At 37.2% G+C, this 27,111-nt stretch overlaps 1 long non-coding RNA gene across 10 annotated transcripts in view; it reads right to left on the reverse strand.

Annotated features, from left to right (window-relative positions):
- The window catches only part of LOC147343953 (uncharacterized), a 127,028-nt gene that overhangs the window by 74,887 nt on the left and 25,030 nt on the right, over positions 1-27,111 (reverse strand). For all 10 annotated transcript variants that reach the window (XR_015155324.1, XR_015155321.1, XR_015155319.1 and 7 more), the window contains 2 exons: positions 19,432-19,495; positions 3,947-4,084 (listed from right to left, as the gene is read on the reverse strand). This is a non-coding gene — a long non-coding RNA (uncharacterized LOC147343953). The remainder of the gene's footprint in view (positions 1-3,946; positions 4,085-19,431; positions 19,496-27,111) is intronic.

Here is a 27,111-nt window from a genome sequence, read left to right on the forward strand (position 1 = left end):
AAGATTTTTGATTACAGTTTCAATTTCCATGCTTGTGATGGGTCTGTTAAGATTTTCTATTTCTTCCTGGTCCAGTTTTGGAAAGTTGTACTTTTCTAAGAATTTGTCCATTTCTTCCACGTTGTCCATTTTATTGGCATATACTACCCAAAGCAATTTATAGATTCAATGCAATCCCTATCAAGCTACCAACAGTATTCTTCACAGAGCTAGAACAAATAATTTCACAATTTGTATGGAAATACAAAAAACCTCGAATAGCCAAAGCGATCTTGAGAAAGAAGAATGGAACTGGAGGAATCAACCTACCTGACTTCAGGCTCTACTACAAAGCCACAGTTATCAAGACAGTATGGTACTGGCACAAAGACAGAAATATTGATCAATGGAATAAAATAGAAAGCCCAGAGATAAATCCACGCACATATGGACACCTTATCTTTGACAAAGGAGGCAAGAATATACAATGGATTAAAGACAATCTCTTTAACAAGTGGTGCTGGGAAATCTGGTCAACCACTTGTAAAAGAATGAAACTGGACCACTTTCTAACACCATACACAAAAATAAACTCAAAATGGATTAAAGATCTAAACGTAAGACCAGAAACTATAAAACTCCTAGAGGAGAACATAGGCAAAACACTCTCCAACATACATCACAGCAGGATCCTCTATGACCCACCTCCCAGAATATTGGAAATAAAAGCAAAAATAAACAAATGGGACCTAATTAACCTTAAAAGCTTCTGCACATCAAAGGAAACTATGAGCAAGGTGAAAAGACAGCCTTCAGAATGGGAGAAAATAATAGCAAATGAAGCAACCGACAAACAACTAATCTCAAAAATATACAAGCAACTCCTACAGCTCAACTCCAGAAAAATAAACGACCCAATCAAAAAATGGGCCAAAGAACTAAATAGACATTTCTCCAAAAAAGACATACAGATGGCTAACAAACACATGAAAAGATGCTCAACATCACTCATTATCAGAGAAATGCAAATCAAAACCACTATGAGGTACCATTTCACACCAGTCAGAATGGCTGCGATCCAAAAGTCTACAAATAATAAATGCTGGAGAGGGTGTGGAGGAAAGGGAACCCTCTTACACTGTTGGTGGGAATGCAAACTAGTACAGCCACTATGGAGAACAGTGTGGAGATTCCTTAAAAAACTGGAAATAGAACTGCCTTATGATCCAGCAACCCCACTGCTGGGCATACACACTGAGGAAACCAGAAGGGAAAGAGACACTTGTACCCCAATGTTCATCGCAGCACTGTTTATAATAGCCAAGACATGGAAGCAACCTAGATGTCCATCAGCAGATGAATGGATAAGAAAGCTGTGGTACATATACACAATGGAGTATTACTCAGCCATTAAAAAGAATACATTTGAATCAGTTCTAATGAGGTGGATGAAACTGGAGCCTATTATACAGAGTGAAGTAAGCCAGAAGGAAAAACATAAATACAGTATACTAGTGCATATATATGGAATTTAGAAAGATGGTAACAATAACCCAGTGTACGAGACAGCAAAAGAGACACTGAAGTATAGAACAGTCTTATGGACTCTGTGGGAGAGGGAGAGGGTGGGAAGATTTGGGAGAATGGCAATGAAACATGTAAAATATCATGTAGGAAACGAGTTGCCAGTCCAGGTTCGATGCATGATGCTGGATGCTTGGGGCTGGTGCACTGGGACGGCCCAGAGGGATGGTATGGGGAGGGAGGAGGGAGGAGGGTTCGGGATGGGGAACACATGTATATCTGTGGCAGATTCATTTTGATATTTGGCAAAACTAATACAATTATGTAAAGTTTAAAAATAAAATAAAATTGGAAGAATAAAAAAAAAAAGAGAGAAACTTAAATCTATTATCAAAGGCATTCCATATTTGAAGAACAGGTGTTCTCTTAGAGAGAAAATCTAAATTCAAGTTTTTGCACCAGCTTACTTTACTTAAAAGGTAAACTTTATTAACTCTATTTTAAACTTGAAAGAAAGTGAAAGTGAAGTCGCTCAGTCGTGTCCAACTCTTTGAGACCCATGGGCTGTAGCCCACCAAGCTCCTCTGTCCATGGGATTCTCCAGACAAGAATACTGGAGTGGGTTGCCATTTCCTTCTCCAGGTGATCTTCCCGACCCAGGGATCGAACCCAGGTGTCCCACATTGCAGGTAGACACTTTAACCTCTGCACCACCTTAGTCCTAATCAAATACAAAACTCTTTCCTCATGGTTCACTTTTCACAAATCTTGTCACTTTCTGTACCCATTACTGTGTTTTCCATCCTAAAAAGCCACCTGTAATTCAGGCTTACTTCCTTTTCCCTTCACAAAATGCAATTCCATTCCTCACACCTTCTTCACTGAAAACACACTTCCTACTTCCCTTAAGCAACCAATAAATGACTTTTATATTAGAACTTTATTACTCCTTGGAAGGAAAGTTATGACCAACCTAGATAGCATATTCAAAAGCAGAGACATTACTTTGCCAACAAAGGTTCGTCTAGTCAAGGCTATGGTTTTTCCTGTGGTCATGTATGGATGTGAGAGTTGGACTGTGAAGAAGGCTGAGTGCTGAAGAATTGATGCTTTTGAACTGCGGTGTTGGAGAAGACTCTTGAGAGTTCCTTGGACTGCAAGGAGATCCAACCAGTCCATTCTGAAGGAGATCAGCCCTGGGATTTCTTTGGAAGGAATGATGCTAAAGCTGAAACTCCACTACTTTGGCCACCTCATGCCAAGAGTTGACTCATTGGAAAAGACTGATGCTGGGAGGGATTGGGGGCAATCAGAGAAGGGGACGACAGAGGATGAGATGGCTAGATGGCATCACTGACTCGATGGATGTGAGTCTGAGTGAACTCTGGGAGTTGGTGATGGACAGGGAGGCCTGGCGTGCTGCGATTCATGGGGTTGCAAAGAGTCAGACACAACTGAAGGACTGATCTGATCTGATCTGATCTGATCTGCAAGTATGATCTTCATACTTACTGTACATGAATCTGGCTAGAGTGTTAGTCAGAGGCTGGCTTTCTGACACCCCTTTGTTTCTGTTTTTGAGAGATTCTGTTTCCCATTTTTAAGCGGAATTCGTCAGGGATAAAAATCACTAATGAACTTGTGTAGTGGGCCCATGCGCTGCTTGTGAGCTTAAGTCTTCCAGGAGTCACCCCAGATCCATTTCAGCTCCTCTTACGTGTCTTGGGTTCTGCCTCTGGCAATCTAAGACCACCGTGGCTGCTCAGGTCGCTGAATGGCCAGTTCTTATGTGTGACCCCCAAACATGCAAGTATTTTAATTAATGAGTGGGTTTCCCTATGGGACCATTGCACAGTATAAGGAACTAGGCCTCCACCACTCCCATAAATTTCTCAGTCACCAGAGAAAATCAAAACCAGCCAAGAGGTGTCTTCTCCCTTTTCTCCAGAGCAAAGCTCTCATTGATTTTCCTCACTTTTATCCTGACAAATTCTATAATGGTGATCAAATTGAGGAAAACTGTCAGATCAGCCTCTTACTTAACTACTCGGCCAAGACCACTCAGTCCCCTACAACGGAGCAACCTCAGCATTTTTCAGCTGAGCCCAGGGTTTTCCTTGATTTTTTTCCCAATTGAGCCCTCCTACCCAGTACCTTTCCACTGGGTGGGCAATTCTTCTGGCATCTTTCAGCCAGCCCCTCACCCTGTATCTTTTGACTGGGTGGGAATTTCTCTGTATCTTTCAACCGAGCCCTACTCATTGTCTAGATCATGAGTGGGTATGCCCCGAATATTTAACCTGACCGCCCCCCACCCCCCCCCCCCACACACACACACACCAGTATCCTTTCTACTGGGAGGGGGCAGGTAACCTGCTCCACCACCAAATAAAACTCAGAATCTCAACCAATATGGGAGATTTGAAAACCAGGAGAGACTTACCCAAATTTGTCCACACTCCCCGAGAAGGAAGATGGGTGCAAGGGGCTACTGCTGGTACCAAAGCTCCAGTTCCTCATGGAGTCCAGTCGAAGGAAGGAAGTCTACTCTGGGTCCCTTTGTGGTCACCATAATTGTCAACTAAAAAAAGATGTACAACTTGAGAGTTGTGAGTTAAGTTTTATTTGAGGCAAAATGAGGACTGCAGCCTGGGAGGCAGCATCTCAGATAGCTCTGAGAGACTGCTCTAAAGTGGCAGTGAGGGGAAAGTCAAAATATAAGGTTTTGGTGAAGGAGGAGTTCAGTGCCATAAAACATTCATTTTACAAAAGGTTTTTGTTAGTCATGAGGATCTGATATCACCATGAAGGGATTTAGTGCTTCTCTAGATATTAGGAAATGTAAGGATTGAGATAACAAAATCTGTTCCTAAAAACATCCAACTATCTAAAGACCTGTCCCATCAGATTCCCTGGAGCACAAAGTACCTCACTACACCCTGAACTCCCTCAGGGGTTGTTGAAGGTCAATAGCTATAGCAGCATGAGGTTCAATCTCTGTAGAGGCAGATGGTAAATGCCTTTGTTGTTCAGTCATTGGCAATGCTCTTGGTAAGTGCAATTTGTAGTTGACACTTCAAAAGCACTAAGAGCAAAAAAGACATTGAGAACTTCTCTACAATGCACAGAATATGTACATATTATCTGGATAATGTACATAATAATGTACATCTTATCTGGATGACTACAATAATTTTAATTGTGGTTAGGCTGAAGTCCATGGGGTTTCAAAGAGTTGGACATCACTGAGTGACTGATGGGAGGCAGTCACTGAGTTTCTGATGTTCATCATCACTGAGTTTCCTGATGTTCAAGCTGGTTTTAGAAAAGGCAGAGGAACCAGAGATCAAATTGCCAACACCCGCTGGATCATGGAAAAAGCAAAAGAGCTCCAGAAAAACATCTATTTCTGCTTTATTGACTATGCCAAAGTCTTTGACTGTGTGGATCACAATAAACTGTGGAAAATTCTGAAAGAGATGGGAATACTAGAACACCTGATCTGCCTCTTGAGAAATTTGTATGCAGGTCAGGAAGCAACAGTTAGAACTGAACATGGAACAACAGACTGGTTCCAAAGAGGAAAAGGAGTATGTCAAGGCTGTATATTGTCACCCTGTTTATTTAACTTATATGCAGACTACATCATGAGAAACGCTGGACTGGAAGAAACACAAGCTGGAATCAAGATTGCCGGGAGAAATATCAATAACCTCAGATATGCAGAAGACACCACTCTTATGGCAGAAAGTGAAGAGGAACTCAAAAGCCTCTTGATAAAGGTGAAAAAGGAGGGTGAAAAAGTTGGCTTAAAGCTCAACATTCAGAAAACGAAGATCATGGCATCCGGTCCCATCACTTCATGGGAAATAGATGGGGAAACAGTGGAAACAGTGTCAAACTTTATTTTTCTGGGCTCCAAAATCACTGCAGATGGTGACTGCAGCCATGAAATTAAAAGACGCTTACTCCTTGGAAGGAAAGTTATGACCAACTTAGATAGTGTATTCAAAATCAGAGACATTACTTTGCCAACAAAGGTTCATCTAGTCAAGGCTATGGTTTTTCCTGTGGTCATTTATGGATGTGAGAGTTGGACTGTGAAGAAGGCTGAGCGCCGAAGAATTGATGCTTTTGAACTGCGGTGTTGGAGAACTCTTGAGAGTCCCTTGGACTGCAAGGAGATCCAACCAGTCCATTCTGAAGGAGATCAGCCCTGGGATTTCTTTGGAAGGAATGATGCTAAAGCTGAAACTCCAGTACTTTGGCCACCTCATGGGAAGAGTTGACTCATTGGAAAAGACTCTGATACTGGGAGGGATTGGGGGCAGGAGGAGAGGGGGACGACAGAGAATGAGATGGCTGGATGGCATCACTGACTCGATGGACGTGAGTCTGAGTGAACTCCGGGAGTTTGTGATGGACAGGGAGGCCTGGCATGCTGCGATTCATGGGGTCACAAAGAGTTGGACACGACTGAGCGACTGATCTGATCTGAGTGACTAGCACACACACTTAGGTTGAAGAGTTATCCTTCCCAAGAATATAAATTCTTTAGGATATTGGGGTACAAATTCTTAAGAAGAATAGGTTTCCACTGATCACTGTGATGATTTTCATTTGATGATGTTTTTCCTAAATAATTGTTCCAAAGAGATGAAAGAAGCAAGTTTGAAAATTTAGGAAAGTTCTATAGAGCAGGTATTTCTAATCAGGATGTTATTTGGGGAGGAAGGCTTATGACCATCCCAAATATCTATGCATATGATAAATCACGTTGCATGTCTTTCTCTCTCCCTCCACTATTATCAAAGAAAGAACTAGTTTAAAACGAGAAAAAATAGTCTTAATTGAATTAACAAGTCCTTCAAAGGATACTCTGATAGACATACCCATTAATTAAAGGGCAGCCCTGCCAACATTTTTGGGAAATGGAAACGGTGTAAAAAAAGGTTTTAAGAAAGATTTTTTATATCCTTCTGGCATTGTCTTACCCAAGTAATTTTCTCCTCCAGTCCCTCAATTTCCAGAGCCACAAGTCCTGATGTAACAATCACAAGAACTGAACATTGTAAGGGCAAGAATTATGACAAAGGGTGTTGTATCAGAATAAGTCATACACTGAATAATAAATCAAATCTTGCATTTTCTTACTTTGTTATGTTAGCCAACTTTTCTACTGTTTCAGAAGAATTAAGAAGTAGAAAGTTGCTTTTCTGTGAAAATACAGAAAGATTTTATTCAATTCATTAAATACTAGTTGAATGTGCAAACCTAAAGAAAGTGTAAAGAAAACTAATATAATATGGTTTGGGTATTATCAAAGACTAATCCTCAAAGACTAATCTCGTCCCAGGAATTCTAAGAATCAAAATGTGATCTTCTCTCATTAAGAGATTATGCTGGTCGTCTCTCCTAAATCCAATGTAGAGTTAAGGATCTAATGGAAAAATGTCAAATAAAGTATAGATCTTTATTTTATATAAAGCTTCACTGAGAAAAATCTATTGTTTGCAGATATAAACAATTTAAATGCACCTGTATCAGTTGGAAGGTGGTAAAAATTCATTATCATATACTCATACAGTCAAGTGCATTTATATGGAAATTCTCAAGGGGACCACAACTAAATAACTTAATATTTAAGTAGTTTGAAATCATAAAAATCTATACAAGCCAAGGATTACTAAAAACTGTGTGAGCATAAATAAATATGGAAATTAATATAGAATTTTGGATGTCTTCAAAAGAAAATAGATGTTAAATGGTCTAAATTGAATTATTTAACTTTTAAATAATCTAATCTACATATTTGTCCACTTTATTATTAACATATGAAATCATAAGTGCCCACTTACAACTGAAGGTGTGTGTGTTTGAGTGTATGGGGATACGAGTGGATAGACTAGGTAGATAGATAATCAACTTCTCTAGTAGTTAAAAGTATTTTTTAATAGAATATTTAAAAAGTGGTATGGAGAGAACAGCAAGAAGAGATAAGAAAGTCTTCTTCAGTAATCAATGCAAAGAAATAGAGGAAAACAACAGAATGGGAAAGACTAGGGATCTCTTCAAGAAAATCAGAGATAACAAAGGAACATTTCATGCAAAGATGAGCTCGATAAAGGACAGAAATGGTATGGACCTAACAGAAGCAGAAGATATTAAGAGATGGCAAGAATACACAGAAGAACTGTACAAAAAAGATCTTCATGACCCAGATAATCACGATGGTGTGATCACTGACCTAGAGCCAGACATCCTGGAATGTGAAGTCAAGTGGGCCTTAGAAGGCATCACTACGAACAAAGCTAGTGGAGGTGATGGAATTCCAGTGGAGCTATTCCAAATCCTGAACGATGACGCTCTGAAAGTGCTGCACTCAATATGCCAGCAAAGTTGGAAAACTCAGCAGTGACCACAGGACTGGAAAAGGTCAGTTTTCATTCCAATCCCAAAGAAAGGCAATGCCAAAAAATGCTCAAACTACCGCACAATTGCACTCATCACACACGCTAGTAGAGTAATGCTCAAAATTCTCCAAGCCAGGCTCCAGCAATATTTGAACTGTGAACTTCCTGATGTTCAAGCTGGTTTTAGAAAAGGCAGAGGAACCAGAGATCAAATTGCCAACATCTGCTGGATCATGGAAAAAGCAAGAGAGTTCCAGAAAAACATCTATTTCTGCTTTATTGACTATGCCAAAGCCTTTGACTGTGTGGATCACAATAAACTGTGGAAAATTCTGAAAGAGATGGGAATACCAGAACACCTGACCTGCCTCTTGAGAAACCTATATGCAGGTCAGGAAGCAACAGTTAGAACTGGACATGGAACAACAGACTGGTTCCAAATAGGAAAAGGAGTTCATCAAGGCTGTATATTGTCACCCTGTTTATTTAACTTGTATTCAGAGTACATCATGAGAAATGCTGGACTGGAAGAAACACAAGCTGGAATCAAGATTGCCGGGAGAAATATCAATAACCTCAGATATGCAGAGGACACCACTCTTATGGCAGAAAGTGAAGAGGAACTAAAAAGCCTCTTGATGAAAGTGAAAGTAGAGAGTGAAAAAGTTGGCTTAAAGCTCAACATTCAGGAAACGAAGACCATGTCATCCGGTCCCACCACTTCATGGGAAATAGATGGGGAAACAGTGGAAACAGTGTCAGACTTTATTTTTCTGGGCTCCAAAATCACTACAGATGGTGACTGCAGCCATGAAATTAAAAGACGCTTACTCCTTGGAAGGAAAGTTATGACCAACCTAGATAGCATATTGAAAAGTAGAGGCATTACTTTGCCAACAAAGGTCTGTCTAGTCAAGGCTACAGTTTTTCCTGTGGTCATGTATGGATGTGAGAGTTGGACTGTGAAGAAGGCTGAGCACTGAAGAATTGATGCTTTTGAACTGCGGTGTTGGAGAACTCTTGAGAGTCCCTTGGACTGCAAGGAGATCCAACCAGTCCATTCTGAAGGAGATCAGCCCTGGGATTTCTTTGGAAGGAATGATGCTAAAGCTGAAACTCCAGTACTTTGGCCACCTCATGGGAAGAGTTGACTCATTGGAAAAGACTCTGATACTGGGAGGGATTGGGGGCAGGAGGAGAAGGGGACGACAGAGAATGAGATGGCTGGATGGCATCACTGACTCGATGGACGTGAGTCTGAGTGAACTCCAGGAGTCGGTGATGGACAGGGAGACCTGGCGTGCTGTGATTCATGGGATCGCAAAGAGTCGGACATGACTGAACGACTGATCTGATCTGATGGAGAGAATAAGAAATTATTTTTAAAAACCCAATCAGAAATAATTTTCAAATCCAAAACACCATGCATCCCCAAATACTAACCCTTCAGTTCCCTTTAATCTCATCTTAAAAGCAGCATACCATCACTTCTGGCATGTGTTATTGATCACACAGATCAACTTGATACATGGTGGGAGGGGATTATACAAGTGCATGGATAATGATCACTGGGAGCCATTTTAGGAGCCAGCTACCTCTGTCTGCTCTCTAGACTACAATTGTTCACTAATTGTACCACAAATTCCTAAAAACTCATCCCATTATAGCATCAGCTTTAAGTTCAAAATCTTGTGATTTAAATTAGGGGTAGCTACATATGTGCTTTAAGCTGCATTCCTTAAACACAGCTACTTGAGTATAGTTTCCTCAATCTGAAAACTGGTGAAAGTAGATAAATGAGTTATATGCCTCTCCCATACCCATAACAAATGATAAAATAGCATAGAATAATCTTCATAGGCACTCCCATTCAATAAGGGACAATGAGAGGCTAGTAGAAGTCATTATCTCATGAGAGTTCTGAAACCCAGTCTGGGAAATATTTCCTTGGATTAGGAATTTCCCTGATCAGGATTTAATCATATATGTCCTCAGAGATGACACTCCACAGTTCTTAGTTCCACTCTCTGGACAATTTTTCTATTCTTTAAGTCATCCCTCTTTCTTTATAAAGGTTGTCACATGTTTGAGTCTGAGTTGTCTACTAAGCCTACTCCCTGTTTAAAGAATTTGGAGATCCATCTTGAACTCTCTCTGTCTCTTTCAGTCCAAATTGTCAGTATTTGTACATATGTGATTTTCTTTAAAACTTTATGAATTATTGTCTCAACTCTATTAAAGAAACATGAACCCTTTAACTGCTTCAAAATAAGCTCTACTTTACCTTGTGCATCTGTTGAGAAGGGACAGTATCCAGCATAGGCTCTATTGTTTAGTTGACTGGATCAATTGTAGAATAACTATATATTTTAGAAGAACTTTTATCTAACTGAATAGCACTTCAAAGCATCACCTTTGAACTTTCTGAAATCTAATCAAATAATTTTATGGTTACATCTTTGGCTTCACCTTTGGGCCATAATTTCCTGGCAGTGCCTTGGACTTGACCAGTAGTCAAAAGCCATTTCTGAATTTTAGCATAATTTACCATCTATAGAGACAGAGGAGCTTTCCCAGTGGCTCAGATGGTAAAGAAACTGCCCGTAATGTAGGAGACCCAGTTTTGATCCCTGGGTTGGGAAGATCCTCTGGAGAAGGGCATAGCTACCCACTCCAGTATTCTTGCCTGGAGAATTCCATGAACAGAGGAGCCTGGAGAACCTCAGTCCATGGTGTCAAAAAGAGTCAGACACGACTGAGTGATTAACATGTTCACTTCATTTAAGGGCTTCTCTGGTTCAGATGGAAACAAATATGCCTGCAATGCAAGAGATTCAGAATGTTCAAAGCCATGGAGTCCATTATTCTTTCATGGAGTCCATTATTTTTTCATTTATTTTATTTTTATGTGTGTGTGAGCTGGCACAACTGATAAACCTTTCGAGTCTACTGAATATCTTAGCCAAAACTTTTTCAAAGCTAATTCTTGAACACAGCTTTGTTAATATCATCTGCTCTCTGATGTGGAAAAAAAAAAAAAGCGAAGTATTTACTCTCATAGTATTCACATTTTATTGGATCTAGACAGATAATAAGCAAAGAAATACATGTCTTGAAAATTTTAGCAAGTACAAAAAAAGTATTGAATCAGAGAAATAAGATAGTAATAGGTAGTATTCATTATTTCAGCTGGGATAGTCAGGGAATGGATATTATGACTTAGAGTAATTAGGAAAGGCCTATTTTTGAAGAGGTATCTTTGAACTAAATGATAAAGAGAAGGCAGTCTTGTAATGGTTTATAATGTTTCAAATAAATAAAAGTATGTCCAAAAACACTGAGGTAGGAAGGAGATTGGCATATTTTTAAAAAGAAAAAGGTTCATATATAGTTTTCCTGTATAGATGTGGCTTTGATGCAGGGTTTAAAAAAAATAATAATAAGTCTTTCACCCAAGAGGACAAATTCAACTGATAATTTAATAAAATTTGCAATTTTAAGTTAATAGAAACTTTGATTTCCCTACTATTCATCTCTGCTATAAAATCATTTTAGTTTGTCTTAATATATTTTCCTTTGTTTCACTGAATCTCAAAGCATATGAGTTTGTTTATATATTGCCGCAACTGGTATCACGAAGATTGCAGTCAACTGTCATTATATCATATTCTTTCCTATTTTGTCATTTTCCAAAATTTTATCTTCTAACAGCATAGAATCTGTATAGATTTGACAAGGCAAAGACTGAAAACCAGAAAGTAGAATTGTCATAATGATAATTTCTAGAATGGCTGTTTTAACTTTTCTTTTGTGATAATTTGTAAACATATGTGCACTAGAAGTATCTTCCCCAGAGAAAAGACTGACCTTCTATGTTCAAACTTAAAAAGATATATATATATATATATATATATATATATATATATATATATATACATCTTTCATCATCTTAGATTTTATTACCCTCTTGCCTCCACTAGACAACCTAATGATCATACTCACAAAAAAAGACTCAAACCAAAAATAATACTGTTTGCTATTTGAAGGAGAGCACAGAGAACCACATAGTTGTGATGGGAAGATTCTCACAGGTGTCTAAAAGGAAATAATAGTATGCATTTACATTTTTCTCATTCTTTCTTTCCAAATATTTGCTTCTGCTTGATCAGTGTTAGCTTTCTCTTATTTCTGCACCCAGACACATGCAAATACCTACACACGTGAATATTAAAAAATCTCCTTAAATATGTGGGTTATTAAGGGTAAGCAGATGGTCCTTCATGGCTTTTATAATGTTTAAATTCTATTTTGATTCATTCACATAACTATAAACTTCTCTATTAAAGCTAGATACTCCCCCCACCAAAGAAAAGCCATTAGCTATACTTACTAAGTCCATAAAAATTAACACGCTAACATTGAAAACATAGTTGCTAAATTATTTATGGAGCTCTCCTTAGCATAAATATTTTTAAGTTTGCCTATATATTTTCAGGTGAATTGGGCAGCAGATGAATCAATCCAATTAGAAAATATAAAAACCATTTACCAAGTCCCAGATCACTTATCAATAATATAGCAAGATGAGTGCAAAACAAGCTATTAATGTAGATTTGGACTTACTGGGAGTTGAAGCAGAAGACAAGCTTGTAGATATTGAAATTTAGAAAGAAGCAAAAGTTTAGACATACTTGAATATAACCAAAGTTGAAGTTTATATAGTTACCACTTTCTGGAATAAAAACTTAAAATTCCAGATCAAGAAAAAAAAGTAGCAGAAAATATTTGGCTTTTAAAAATGTTTTGATAATCTAGGGGGAGGATGTCATTCATGGTACACTACAAAAGTAAAATCAGACATTCAGGGAAGGATGGGAAACTTTGACTAGCTCAAAGTTCTTTTTGGGTACTGTTTACAAAGCTTGTAACTGGAGTCAGCATATAGAAACCTGAAAGTGTGAACCATAAAGTGAAAGCTATTTTTGCTGGTTAGAAGCCTGGAACACTTTTTTTTTTTTTTTATAGTAGTAATATGACTAGAGAAAATTTTAGGAGAGAACAGGGTTAAATAATGGGTCTATGAACATCATTTTAGCAAAGAGCATCTGTGTCCAAAAGAGGAAAAATCCATATTATTTTCTATTTTGAGTTGACCAATGAAACAATCTCTAAAGTACAATTTAGTTACCCTTCGTTCTATCTTTTGAAATTAAATAACACAAGATGCTGTCCAATTTGTTATTTTCAAAGTATCCTTGATTTGGGAGCAATATTCAAAAAAGGCCAATTTTAGTTTCTATATTTGGGAGTACTTAAAGCCAGAGTATCAAATTTTAGGGCTAAAAAAATCATAGCTACTGGTGTAAAGTTATTAAGTTGTTTCTTAAATCACTATATATAATTAGAGTGGCAATATAAGTTATTGCCTAAACTGGGATTCTTTAAAAGTGAAAGAGTGAGTAATACATACTGAGCCAGAGTCAGGACATCTGGCATCCAGACAACACAGGTAAATAAAAACTGCCCACAGTATATCACACATAAGGGTACCCTATACAGAATCAATTGCTTCCTCTTTGTGTATTTATTCTTCTGTCCTAATGCTTATGGCATGTCATTTTAAATGGCATCTCAATCTGAAATCTATTTGTAACTCAGTAGCTTCTCTTATTGTCTGTGTTTTTCCCTTCAGGTAAGTATATTAGTTCAGTTGCTCAGTCGTGTCTGACTCTTTGCGACCCCATGAACCACAGTACACCAGGCTTCCCTGTCCATCACCAACTCCCGGAGTCCACACAAACCCATATCCATTGAGTCGGTGATGCCATCCAACCATTTCATCCTCTGTCATCCCCTTCTCCTCCTGCCCTTAATCTTTCCCAGCATCAGGATCTTTTCAAATGATTCAGCTCTTCGCATTAGGTGGCCAAAATATTGGAGTTTCAGCTTCAACATCATTCCTACCAATGAACACCCAGGACTGATCTCCTTTAGGATGGACTGGTTGGATCTCTTTGCAGTGCAAGGGACTCTCAAACGTCTTCTCCAATACCACAGTTCAAAAGCATCAATTCTTTGGTGCTAAGCTCTCTTTATACTCCAACTCTCACATCCATACAGGACTATTAGAAGAAACAGCTTTTTCTAGACAGACCTTTGTTGGCAAAGCAATGTCTCAGTTTTTTAATATGCTGTCTAGGTTGGTCATAACTTTCCTTCCAATTAATTTCCTTTCCTTTAATTTCATGACTACAATCACCATCTGCAGTGATTTTGGAGCCCAGAAAAATAAATTCAGCCACTGTTTCCAGGTAAGCATATAACAGAACCATAATAACCATTCACAAGCACTTTCAACTTTCTCTCTTTGATTAGAAAACAGATGTATTTTCTATCAGACTAAGCTTGTTTGTTTTCACTTACTGGAAAAGAAAAGACACTGAGAAATACTTGGTTGCTTATTTCTTTCATTTGCAAAGGGCTAGAAATAGAACCGGAGAAGGAAATGGCAACCCACTCCAGTGTCAACCCATTCTAGTGTTCTTGCCTGGAGAATCCCAGGGACAGAGGAGCATAGTGGGCTGCCGTCTATGGTGTTGGACAGGGTTGGGCACGACTGAAGTGACTTAGCAGCAACAGCAGAAGAAACAGAACATTACTGGAGTCTCTATAAGAAGATAAAAGCAAATATTTCTATTTCTACATATCTGAAATTTTGTCACCATTCTCCTAGAAGCAATTCTCAAGAATGTCTTTTTGCCCTTAAAAGTCAATAATATAAAAATTTAGTCTCAGCTTCGCCAGAGAGAGAAATAATTCATTCAAAAATTTACGTTGATCTCTCATTCAAATATACTCCCAATGATAAAATTTATTTCTCTTTCTTCTACAAATGTATTATTCAGTAAAAAGAAATTCCTTGACATGTTAATGGTGACTTCCTGCAGTCTGCTTGAATATGATTGCTAAAATAATAATTTGTTAATAACAGATATACTTATTTGTGTATTTCCTTTTGATGAGTATTCCACTATGTCCCACTCCAGTACTCTTGCCTGGAAAATCCCATGGACGGAGGAGCCTGGTAGGCTGCAGTCCATGAGGTTGCTAAAAGTCGGACACGACTGAATGACTTCACTTTCACTTTTCACTTTCCTGCATTGGAGAAGGAAATGGCAACCCATTCCAGTGTTCTTGCCTGGAGAAACCCAGGGACGGGGGAGCCTGGTGGGCTGCCGTCTATGGGGTCGCACAGAGTTAGACACAACTGACGTGACTTAGCAGCCACTATGTTTGCTGTAGTTTTAAGAAGGAAAGTTTAAAAGTTTTAACAATGAAAAAAAGAACTAAATAGCCTCTTAATGTAACTGATAGAGGAAAGTGAAAGACCTGGCTTAAAACAACATTCAAAAAATGAAGATCATGGCATCTGGTCCCATCACTTCATGGCAAGTAGATGGAGAAACAATGGAAACAGTGACAGACTTTAGTTGTTTGGGCTCCAAAATCACTGCAGATGGTAACTGCAGCCATGAAATTAAAAGACGCTTGCTCTTTGGAAGAAAAATTATGACCAACCTAGACAGCATATTAAAAAGCAGAGATATTACTTTGCCAACAAAAAGTCCATCTAGTCAAGCTATGGCTTTTCCAGTAGCCATGTATGGATGTGAGAGTTGGACCATAAAGCTGAGCACCAAAGAACTGATGTATTTGAACTGTGGTGTTGGAGAATACTCTTGAGAGTCCCTTGTAAGTGAATATTACAATATTCTAACCCCTCTCCAAATTTAAGCAATGAAATATTTAGAAAAGCTAGAGGCCAGTTAAACACATACATTTAATTTGTAGCTGTAAATAAATATACATAAAAGAATTATATGAAATATGAATTTAAGTCAGAGTAATTATTTCCCAAAATATCTATCTCATTTTGAATTAGCAGTTTGTTCATTAGAAGAGATATGAATATAATAAAAACTCTTCAAAGAAATCTGCATAGAAACTCTTTATAGAAATGAAATCACATAGATGTATAGAACACGGGGAGAGACACAATGGACAGTGAGAGAGGATTTGGACATCGTTCCCTCTAGAAAAAGGAAGAAATATCAGTTTTTACCCAAGTTAAAAAAAAAAAAAATCTCAGGGAGATATAGATTTAACACAAACTACTATTTTTTTGTACAGGTGTGTTATGGAAAGGAAATATGAAGGGTCTGAGTACTTTGTACATGGATGAGGAAATATAATTTCCATCTGGCATAGTCCCCAGAGACTATGCCAAATGTCTTTTGATTCAGAAAAACATTATTTAGAGGAATTACAAATCTAAACATTCTTTTCCCTCTCCCCATTAATTCACTGTGTCACTCAGAATCAGGGTGATACTTGCTACTATTGAGTCCAATCTATCTGATCATCATACCTAAGGATCTTCCTCACACCCTTCTCTGCAATTTTTAACCAAATACCTTTTTCATATTACAGGTTAAAATTATTTCCTAAAATATATACCTGACCATGGCACTTCCTACTTAAAATCATTTAGTGGATCCTGATCATCTATGATTTTGAACTCATTATGATGAACTGCTGCATCTAAAAAACCTCCTAGGTCAAAATTCCTGCCATTCCCCCTAATGTTCGGTTCCTTTTATATCCAATTTGTTAGTATTGGGTATATTCTAAGCAATAAGCATACACTAGAAATCCACTTACATGTCATTTTGTTTATTCATTCATTCACTGAATATTTCTTAGTTACATTCAGTGTGTACAGAGAAATGGTGGGACAGGGTAAAGAAAAATGAATAAGGTAGTCACAATCTTTGTCCTTAAGAAACTAGGTAATCAACCAGGTACTTTTCCCCACACTGGATTGATGCTTCTCTTCCGGGTTCCCACAACATTCTAAGTATGTCTCTACCTTGCTGCTGCTGCTGCTAAGTTACTTCAGTCATGTCCGACTCTGTGCGACCCCGTAGAGGGCAGCCCACCAAGCTCCGCCATCCCTGGGATTCTCCAGGCAAGAACACTGGAGTGGGTCGCCATTTTCTTCTCCAATGCATGAAAGTGAAAAGGGAAAGTGAAGTTGCTCAGTCGTGTCTGACTCTTTGTGACTCAATGGAGCCTACCAGGCTCCTCCGTCCATGGGATTTTCCAGGCAAGGGCACTGGAGTGGGTTGCCATTGCCTTCTCCATTTCTCTACCTTAAGTCACATCAAAATACAGAGAAATAACCTATTTAATTTTGTATAATCCCAACAGACCATGAGTTCCTTGATGGAAGCATAAATGTTATTTGTATCTTCATCCCCAGCATATGACTTGGTTTTATAAAGTTTGTTAAATTTAGAAGTGCTTATATCATGGTTTGAAGGTATATACTATATTATGTATATGTATTACATGTAATATATAGTATAATTTCAGCCTGCATTAAAAGTGTAGATTATAAAACAACAGATCATAGTTAGGATTTCACATTAAAAACTAAAATTAAATATAAAATTTGAAAAATCTTAGAGAAGAATGAAAGCATAAATTATACTGGAGAAGAGAAAACTATACTAAGGATCTATACAAACACACAGACAGAGTAAGATCAGAGAGAAATAACATGACACATAGATAACATTAAGGAACAGATATAAAATAATTGGAATACAAACTACACTAAGAATTTAATTATCACATGCACCAACTTGAAGTATAGAATTGAAGTGTTATAAGATGGAAGAATGCTGATGAGAAAAAGTGTATCATCAGTCAGTGAGAGAAAAATAATGATAATTTAATATAGAAAATTAAGGCTAAGAAATGGCTACATGAAAATATGGAGACTTGAATTTGCTTGAGGATACAGAAGACAAGGAGGATATTGAAAATAAAAATGGATTTTTGAATTAAATTAATAAATTATGGACAAAAGCTAATAAAAAAGATCTGTGATGACGAAACAGAATGGCTGGTGACTACACACCATTTGGGTTCTGAAGGGATTGAAAGTTATTAAGAGTAAAGCTAGAGGGGAGCAGCATAAAGATCAGCATAAACAAGGAGTGGATGTTATGCAGGCAGAAGTGTTAGAGCATCTTGTGGATCAAAACTATTCAGGTAGTATGCAGAAGCAGGGATGTGTAGCATTAAGATGTCAGATACAAGGAGAAAGCCCTGAAACCAGTGAGAGACAGAAGACAGAAGGCATTTACACAGGAGGCAGTCAGTCCAAGGTCAAGGAAAGGCGCTGGGAAATGGCAGCTAAGTCAGGTGACTTGCAGAACTGAGGCAGGCTTCTAGGAGGATTCAATAGGGAGCATTTGGCTGCAGGGAGAATGAAAAATTGTATCATCTGCTCACCCTTAGTTGATGGTTGGCTTTTGAATTTTATAATTGCTACTGAGTATAAAAAAAAAAAAAGAAAGAGCCTCTACGGGAATGGAAACAGTTATTACTTTCAAGGCAGAACGCATCTGAGTAAGTAAGAAAGGGATTAAAAGAGTAACCAACAATGTAGTTTGAAGAAACTCCCCATAAAATAACCACAGGCCTCCCAAATGACAAGGTGGAACTTCTACTTGTGTCAAATGACTATACAGGGTTGGAACTAGTTTGAAGATGTAACTTTTCACTACCACCAGTAATTACGCAGAAGAGAGAATGGATAATAAATATTACTCAAAAAGTAATATATTGTCACCAACAGTACAAAATTATGCAAAGTTTTAAAAAACAAAACCTTTCACTCATATATGAGGATATCAATTAATAAAACAACTGTTGAATATTACAAATTGGCTTTTGTCTATCTTCCTATTGTCATCAATTTGAAAATCTATAAGGAAAAGGCTAAGAAAAATACTGCATCTCAGCATGTAACCTCTAGTAGAGAGTTAGAGGGTACAGATAAAAGTATGAAAACAACAACTAGTAACATTTTAATGTGCAGATTAAATGATGCTGAATGAAATAACAATGACAAGAAAATAGCCCTGAGCTCATGTGACAATATATACAATAAAACTTTAAGAAAAAGTGACAACTGTGATAATGAATGTACTTCCCAAGAAGAATTAAACATATTTTCAAGTGACTAGACTTCAAAAAAAAAATCACTTCCTTAATATACTTACCTATTATTCTTAAAATATCTATGGGAACAACTATAATTGTTATGTATAGGCATTTAGAAAATATATGGTGTCATTTTTGTATGCAATTTGGGATCATTCTTCAATGAAAAACAATTTCTGACAATCAGCTTTTAGGCCTTTGTTCAGGGGAAGCCACATTATCACATTAAAATCCAAAGGTCAGACATCTGTAAAGTATTGTGTTCAAAGCCAAGAAGCTGAGGAAGAAAAATTCTCTCTGCTTCAACTCAATATAAATTGCAGATTAAACAGTGTTTTAGATTGACATTGGGCATCCAATTTGAAATGTATTGTATTACATTTAGCATCTAAAATATTATACTCAGCATTGCATATGGTTTTAATTTTCAACTGCTCACCCTTATACTTGGTATTGTACTTTCCAAATGGGCTTTTTGATCTTCAGATGATAGGATTTTATACCTAGAAAAAACAAGCAAAAGTTTTGCAAAATTCATTGGAGCCAGTGGTTACTTATTTGCTTATTCATTTATATTTTAAAATATAGCTCATTTTGTGAGTAAACAATAATAAATGTTATTTTAACTAATTTATTTTTAGCAGATGGTAACTTACAAAGAAAAACACCTTTAGCATTCTTTGAGAACACTATTATTCGATGAAAACTATTTGAAAATGGAAACTTGAAAACCATTTCTCAGCAGAAGGGGCATATCAGAAAAGTTTCAGAGACCAATTTGAAGAGCCTTCCCTTGGATACAACTGAGACAATTAGACCATAATTAGCATGATAACTGCAATAACTGAAATTCATCAAATGTATTTATATCTAGGTGTACATAATGACATCAAAACATAGCCAAAACCAACAAATTAAAGAAACAAATCAAAATGAAATGAAAGGTTCATTGGTCAGTATTAGAGAATGATAGTTAACCAACTTATTTTGTTTAAAACTGAGTAATAAAGGCAATGGAGAAGGAAATGGCAGCCCACTCCAGTGTTCTTGCCTGGAGAATCCCAGGGACAGCCTGGTGGGCTGCTGTCTATGGGGTCGCACAGAGTCAGACACAACTGAAGTGACTTAGCATATAGCATATAGCATAGCAATAAAGGAAAAGAATTAAGAGTTTACCTTTCCTTAGTATAAAAACTATTCCTCACTGCAAACAAATAGTTGATAGAAAAGTTATTTTTATAAATTTATGCCAATTACTTTTTATTTATTTACTTAAATTTTATTTTTAAACTTTACAATATTGTATTGGTTTTGCCAAATATCAAAATGAATCCACCACAGGTATACATGTGTTCCCTATCCTGAACCCTCCTCCCTCCTCCCTCCCTATACCATCCCTCTGGGTTGTTCCAGTGCACCAGCCCCAAGCATCCAGTATCCTGCATCGAACCTGGACTGGCGACTCATTCCATATATGATATTATATGTATTTCAATGCCATTCTCCCAAATCATCCCACCCTCTCCCTCTCCCACAGAGTCCAAAAGACTGTTCTATACATCACTTTTTAATTAAGAAATGATCGAAATTGAACATCATTATTATCCAACTTCTAGACTCCTAGAAACGTTCATCAATGACTGTCAATGCCATATAGATACAATCAGACACCATATACCTCCTGATAGACACATCTGCCACCTAAGAAATATTCTTGCCAAAAAAGGTGGACTTGTTTACTTGAATTTTCTTCCTCAGAAATACAGGAGACAATGTAAAGCATTTTCAATGACTATGATTCCTGTTTGCTGTGTCTTCCACTATGATTTATCAGAAGAACTTGGATTCATGGCATGTGGGATGAATTTCTCCCTGTCATTTATTAAAAATAGAAAATTTTGAGCAGGTTGCAACTTCAATGAAGCACAATTTCCTCTAAGAAAGTAAATGAACACTTAGCCATTCCTTGTATTATGAAATGACAGGAAAATTAGAGGAGAAAAATATGAGTAGAGAGTGATCACACTTCCTCTGTGATTAATGCAAAAAAATAGAGGAAAATAATATAATGGAAAAGACTAGAGATCTCTCCAAGAAAATTAGAGATTCCAAGGGAACATTTCATGCAAAGATGGGCTCAATAAAGGACAGAAATGGTATGAACCTAACAGAAATAGAAGATATTAAGAGGTGGCAAGAATATACAGAACAACTATACAAAAAAGACCTTCATGATCCAGATAACCACAATGAGTCATCACTCACCTAGAGCCAGACATCCTGGAATGTGAAGTTAAGTGGGCCTTAGGAAGCATCACTACAAACAAAGCTAGTGGAAGTGATGGAATTCCGGTTGAACTATTTCAAATCCTAAAAGGTGATGCTGTGAAAGTGCTGCACTCAATATGCCAGCAAATTTGGAAAATTCAAAAGTGGGCACAGGACTGAAAAGGTCAGTTTTCATTCCAATTCCAAAGAAAGGCAATGCCAAAGAAGGCTCAAACTACTGCACAAATGCACTCACCTCACACTCTAGCAAAGTAATGCTAAAAATTCACCAAGCCAGATATCAATAATACATCAACCATGAACTTCCATATGTTCAAGCTGGACTTCAAAAAGGCAGAGGAACCAGAGATCAAATTGCCAACATCTGCTGGATCACTGAAAAAGCAAGAGAGTTCCAGAAAATCATCTGCTTCTGCTTTATTGACTATGCCAAGGCCTTTGACTGTGTGGATCACAACAAACTGGAAAATTCTTAAAAAGAAGGGAATACCAGATCACCTGACCTGCCTCTTGAGAAATCTGTATGCAGATCAGGAAGCAATAGTTAGAATTGGACAGGGAACAATAGACTGGTTCCAAATAGGGAAAGGAGTCCATCAAGGTTGTATATTGTCACCCTGCTTATTTAATTTATATGCAGAGTATATCATGAGAAATGCTGGGCTGGATGAAGCAGAAGCTGGAATCAAGATTGCCAGGAGAAATATCAATAACCTCAGATATGCAGATGACACCACACTTATGGCAGAAAGCAAAGAACTAAAGAGCCTCTTGATGAAAGAGGAGAGTGAAAAAGTTGGCTTAAAACTCAACATTCAGAAAACTAAGATCATGGCATCTGATCCCATAACTTCAAGGCAAATAGATGGGGAAACAATGGAAACAGTGACAGACTTTATTTTTCTGGGCTCCAAAATCACTGCAGATGGTGACTGCAGGTATAAAATTAAAAGACACTTGCTCCTTGGAAGAACAGTTATGACCAACCTAGACAGCATATTAAAAAGCAGAGATATTTTGTCCAGAGACATCTTTGTCCAGAGACGGACAAAGGTCTGTCTTTGGTTTTTCCAGTAGTCATGTATGAATGTGAGAGTTGGACTATAAAGAAAGCTGAGCACTGAAGAATTGATGCTTTTGAACTGTGGTGTTGGAGAAGATGCTTGAAAGTCCCTTGGACAGCGAGGAATTCCAACCAGTCCATCCTAAAGGAAATCAGTCCTGAATATTCACTAGAAGAACTGATGCTGAAGCTTAAACTCCAATACTCTGGCACCTGATGTGAAGAACTGACTCACTGGAAAAGACCCTGATGCTGGGAAAGATTGAAGGCAGGAGAAGGGGACGACAGAAGATGAAATGGTTGGATGGCATCACTGACTCTATGGACATGAGTTTGAGTAAGCTCTGGAAGTTGGTGAGACAGGGAAGACTGGTGTGCTGTGGTCCAGGGAGTCTCTAAGAGTTGGACACGAGTGAATGACTGAACTGAACTAAATTGAGAGAGTGAAATTCTGTTAACTAAATTAGAGAAAATCACAGATCAAAAATTGGAAGGAAAGTGATGTTTAGTTATTAAAACTGCACTGCTTAGAGTTTAGCTTTAATAACCTACTAGATGCAACCAAATATTTCCATTGGGTTTAGAAGTTTAAAGATACTTTCTCATTCATTTCCCCAGCTGATCATCACAAAGTCCATTAATTAAAAAAAAAAAAAAAAGCCATTTTTCCTTCTACAAAAATAGATGAGGAAACTAAAACTCAAATGTTAAGTAATTAGTCCAATACTCACAAAACTACAGTTCACATTATTTCATTTAATTCATTTAATTTGTGCAAATTTATTTAGTATTTTTCATATTCCAGGAAGTATACTAGATATTATATATAAGATAGTGAGCAAAAAAAGTAATCTACTTTCATAGGATTTTATCTCACATTCTAGAGGGAGACATGGACAGGACAAATGTAAACAGAAAAATACACAAAAATTGTTACTTGCAAATATAAATTCTTTTCAAATAAAAAAATAAGTGCTATATGAATTAGCGAAGGAAATGCAACCCACTCCAGTATTTTTGCCTGAAGAATACCAGTAGACAGAAGAGCCTGGTCGGCTACAATCCATGGAGTCACTGGGAGTCAGACACAACAGAAACAACTTAGCACTCACTCATGCTATATGAATAGCTTATGAAAACTTTTATAAAGGTCTTATTTCAAGACTGAAGAGGTAAAGAAGAGCCAGAAGAAGAAGAGTGCTCGAGGCAGGAAGAACATCATGTTTCAAAGCCTCTCACTTCCTAACCATGTCTGCCACATTTGGTGGGGTATTGCTCCAGTACCTTGTTTCAGATGTGTTATCCTCCTATCCATTAAACTATTGATGTCTCTGTTTCTGGGAAAACAAAAAGACTCTCATCTCCTATTTACTAGTCTAACCCAGCGCTATTAGTGGCACTGTATGTGTGTGTTTACAGGGGACAAGGTAAGTTGGGGAGTCATCCCTCTCTCTATCATAGGTCTCACTTTCTTGGACCATAACCTTTTAGTTAAGTTTACTGTGAAGTTTTGCATGAGACTATAACATGGGAAAGATTGAAAAGGAGAAAGGTGAAAATGGTCATGTCTAATACTTTTGGATACATGGTCAGGAAATCTAAGCTCCAGGAAACTTCCACTTGCACATGGATTTGCTGGACCAAATTGCCTAGACTGAAGGGACAGAGGCCACATCAATAACACTTTCCACATAAGGTGGCTCAATTCCATTTTGCAAAATGTGGCACTCAATAAGTTCTTTTAATTATGGCAACAAACCTCTGTGAGGTTTCCTGATATTTGGCATTACTGAAACGAATTAGATGTTTCATAAAACTCACTGGAAACCTGTATAAGTTCTTTGAGATTTCTTTCTCTATATAACAGTTTCTTCCACCCCTGTCACAGGATAGATATTAAGGCATTTTGTATGACAGTGGGAGAAATGGAAAAATGAGAGCAGCTGCTCAAAAAATGCTGCCTCCTTCTCATGGCACTTGAACAATATTTCCACAAGTGTTATATTTCAAAGGAATTTATATCTAAAGGAAATTTATTAAAATGTTTATGTGTTTCCAGTAAGCTTCATCTTCATAAGCCTCCATAAGCCTCAACTGAAGCTAAATGTAGCTTGTCAGAATTATAAGCACAACAGTACTTTATATATTACTGAGACTGAGTTTGAGATTTGAAACTCCAGTGTGGCAAACCTAGGGGAAATGAGTTAAGGCAATCATAGATGGGACAAGTATCTCTTATTTATTGCATATAATCAGTTTTGCATACAGACCCTCAAATCTAATGACTGAAAACAAATTTGGCTAATTCCAGAATCTAGCCTCACAATGATTATGTTGAACATTCCTAGAATAGAAAAATGTTAAATAGTAAAGTGTTATAGTCATGAACAAGCAGTTTGTAACACAAACCTAGAAGTTGGAAGGATCTGTGCTTTTGCCTCTGTCTAGAAATTATTGCCTCTTGTCTAAGTATTCTCATGAGATGCCTTGTCTATGTAACAAATATTTATTCATCTTTCAAGAATCAGTTTTAGCATCACCCATATTTTGACACTAAAATATTTCTGCAATTATTTGAACAAAGGACTGGTGATGGTTAATTATGTGTTAAGTTGGAAAATGTTTTGGGATGAGAAATATTTAAATCAGCTATATTTGAGTAATCAGATGACCCTCCATAATTTGGGTGGGCCTTATCTAGTCAGCAGAATGACTGAATAGAACAAAAAGACTGGCCTGCTAGATTGTTTGTGAATTGATCCTGAACTTGACTATTCTGGGTCTTTACATGCTGGCCTTCAGACTAGAACTACACCATCAACTCTCCTGAATCTGGAGCTTCTCAGCCCACCCTGCAGATTTTGTACTTCCTTGCCTCGATAATTTTGTAGCATGGAGACACACTAACAAAAAAAAAAATACTAATCATGCCCTTTGTAAACATGCGGGAAGTAAATGGGATGGACTGGGGAATCATCTCTCCTTCACTCTTACATTATTATCAGTAGCATTAGTATAGTACTGTATTGGAACTAACACTTTTATTATTATATTAAGGCAATTTTTATAATATTTTTAATATTTTTCTTCATATTTCTGTAACATTTTCAAATGACTATGTTTATGTTAATTTAAATTTGCAATTAAATAAAACTTGTAAAATGCTAACTCTAACATTTATTCCTATGGAAATTACTTCCCATATATGACAGGATATGATAGGCTATATATACACATATGCACATACACACACTACTTGGATACATTTATAACCCACAAAATAGGGGCCAACTATTCAATATGGTTTTATTAACATTCTTATTATGAACCTGACACTTTACAAGGTCCTACTGGTTAGGATTATGTTTGGTTGTGAGTAGCAAAGATTTGAAAAGTAGTGTTTTAGCCAAAATAGATATTCATTCTTTTATAAAAGAAAGGAACTAAGAATTTAGTTTAGAGTGAATATTGTCTGGTAGCTCAAATAGTAAAGAATCTGTCTGCAATGCAAGAGACATGGGTGTGATCCCTGGGTTGGGAAGTTCCTCTTGAGAAAGAAATGGCAACTTACTCTAGTATCTTTGACAGGAGAATTCCATAGACAGAGGAACCTGGCAGGCTCCAGTCTATGGAGTTGCAAGAGCCTGACACGACTGACACTTTCACTTTGTCAGGATAGCAGGCTTTTTTTCTCTTGTTCCCTGGAAAAGTCTCCACATGATCAAAGATGGCTATTAGAGTTTTAGCCATCACATCAACATTCTAAGCAATAGGTAAAAGGGATGGTTCCTCTTCCCTTTTAAGGAAACTTTATGGAACTCTAAAAAATTTCTCTTTATACCTCAACAGCCAACCACTGCAAGAGATGCTATGAAATACATCCTTTTATTGTGGTGGCAGTGTCTCTAATATTTGTTAAGTTAAAAGCAGAGATAAAATACTTAGAAGAATTGAGTAGTTTCTGCCATACCATTGAGAGAATTCAAAGAAGTAAATTCCGTACTGTTATAGAGCAGTTCAAACCTGGTCAAGAACTCAAAACTATAATATATGAATCCACTTTAAAAGTTAAAGCATAAATCTTATAATATGGACCATGAAGGATGGATGACTTCAAGAAATAAAGAGCAAGCAGCCTGATATAAAACAGAAACTGCACAATTTAGGCCCTGAATAAATATTTGTTGAATAACTGAATTAGCAATCGAAGAGATAATTCTCAATATCCTGTTGAAAGTAAGTACAGTTCAATGTGATACAAATCTGTGAAAAAACAGAGATTGGCAATTCATCTTGATACACTGAATCACCTTTAGTATGAGAATCCTGGCTCTCAGAACTGTGAGAGGCCTCAAAAGAATATCTAGTATAACCTTTACCTTTAGTCTAATAAAGAATTACAATTCTCATTTTAGAGGTAAAACCCAAATATATTAAATGACTCAGATATGAGAATACAGTTAATAAATCATCACTTGAGATCTAGAATACTTGCTTGTTTTTTCCATTTTATTGCTTATTCAGTGAGCTGTATTTTCTACTTTTTTATTCTGATGTGTTAATCCTATTTGGGAATTTTGGGGAATAATCATGTACTAAAAAGACACTTAGGAAAGTTGTATTAATCATCATTTTTGAAGTGTGTGTTCTATTCTTTCTAAAAGATAATAATGGTAAGTTATTAATGAGTAAGAAATTTCCTAATGAACAAGATCCTTCCTTTTCCTATATACAACATTATTTCTATTTGACAAAGCTTATAGCATC

This window comes from Bos grunniens, chromosome 26 (genome assembly GCF_055505025.1).
Source record: "Bos grunniens cultivar Pamir isolate PY7600 chromosome 26, Bosgru_T2T1.0, whole genome shotgun sequence".
NCBI lineage: Eukaryota > Metazoa > Chordata > Mammalia > Artiodactyla > Bovidae > Bos > Bos grunniens.